We start from the raw sequence: 1,832 nt of genomic DNA, 5'->3' as shown, positions 1-1,832 counted from the left end.
TAGAAGTGGGATTGCTGGTTCAAAGTATATATGCATTTTTATTCAAAAATACTATAAAATTACTCTCCAAAAAGTCTTTAATAATTTATATTTCCAAATGAGTATATGAAAATGTCTTTTTGAAAGCAGTCTTTTGACAGTAACATGCCAAAAGCCTTAAACTGCTCATGCTTCTTGTCCCATTGATTTTGTTTGTGGACATTGTCTCAGAAAATAGTTCTAAAGTACAAAACAAATTCTATACAAATATGTGCATTGTAACAATGTGTTCGCATTGGCAGCACATATACTAAATTGGAACGATACAGAGAAGAATAGCACGGCCCCTGCGCAAGGGTGACACACAAATTAGTGAAGTGTTGCATATTTTTAAAAAAATGTGCATCTTATAAGTGAAATAAGTCAATCAGTGAAAGACAATTACCATATGATCTCACTCATATGTGGAATTTAAGAAACGAAAACAGAGGCTCATGGGGGAAGGGAGGGAAAAATAACACAAGATGAAACCAGAGAGGGAGACAAACCATAAGAGACTCTAAATCATAGGGAAAATACTGAGGGTTGCTAGAGGGGAGGGGGTAGGGATGGGGTAACTGGGTGACGGGCATTAAGGAGGGCACGTGATGTCATGAGCACTGGGTGTTATATAAGACCAATGAATCACTGACCTCTACTTCTGAAACTAATAATACACCACATGTTAATTAATTGAATTTAAATTTAAAAAATAAATAAAATAAAATTCATCATAAATTTAAAAAAATGGGCATTGTGACATTATATATATATAATTGTGAAAAACTGGATACAACCTAAATTTTAAAAATGGAGCATGTAAATTATTGTGAAGCCCTGTGTAGCAATTACAACAATAATTACAAAGACTGTTTAATAACATGGAAAATGCTTATAGTATAATGTTATTTGAAAATTGCAAGATTTAATGAAAAGCTTAATCACAATGTTCAAAACAGTTGTGTTTTGGATGTATACCTATTGATACTACTTCTTTTTTTATCCTACCTTAATTATTGTTTATTTCCCAGTCTTTCTTGATAGAAGATTATGTTTTTCTAAGTAAAAAATATTTAATCATAACCCTTAAGAAAGTGCTCTGTACCTGACTATCCTTGATGACTATCGCTGAAGCATTTTATAAAAAGGAGCCAATTAAAAATACAGCCTAACAAATATCTTGGAATTGTCCTGGCTTTATGAGTACAGATAGTTCTCATCCTCCACAAAATTGTGAAGAAAGGAAAATTAGGATTTGCTTTCCAACTTTTGTGCCACCTTCCCTTTAACTCCCAGATTTTATATTCTGGTTTCTATTCCCAAGGAATCTTGCTTTCTGATCACTGCTACTGTGTTAACTAGTAATAGCATCCGAAGGTATTTGCATTTTATCTTAAAGATCTGACCCTTAAAAATAAGAAAATTCATGTAAAGCTTTAACATAAAGGAAGTGTTCGGTCTGTGTTGATGATGATGGTGGTGGTGATAAGCATGATGGTACTGACCACGGAGAAGTCTTTAATAATAAAATGGGGCTTTGTGGGAAAAAGTGATTATTTTCCATTATGACACTTTCAGAATATTTAGAGTATGCCTGAAATTTCTTTCTCCTTAAAGAAAAAAAGCTTATGATGTATCCATAGTCTGTGTTACCAGAGATAACTATAACCATAACAATACTCAAATCTTTCTCAAATCTATTTATATTTTCAACCTATATGATTGCATGGATTTGTGAATTCCTGTTATAAAACATTAGCACTTTCTTTTAGTAATATTCACATTGCCTCTTGAAGCTTGAAGGGGCATCCTCT

At 32.7% G+C, this 1,832-nt stretch overlaps 1 non-coding gene across 1 annotated transcript; it reads left to right on the top strand.

Annotated features, from left to right (window-relative positions):
* The first annotated feature begins 265 nt into the window (after positions 1-265).
* On the top strand, positions 266-371 carry LOC116643306. The gene has a single exon (XR_004301522.1). It is a non-coding gene; the product is annotated as a U6 spliceosomal RNA (small nuclear RNA).
* The last annotated feature ends 1,461 nt before the right edge of the window (positions 372-1,832 follow it).

Source organism: Phoca vitulina, unplaced genomic scaffold (assembly GCF_004348235.1).
Source record: "Phoca vitulina isolate PV1807 unplaced genomic scaffold, GSC_HSeal_1.0 scaffold25, whole genome shotgun sequence".
Lineage (NCBI taxonomy): Eukaryota > Metazoa > Chordata > Mammalia > Carnivora > Phocidae > Phoca > Phoca vitulina.
Note: the sequence above shows the minus strand (reverse complement) of the source record. Positions and strands in the feature narration are given on the sequence as shown.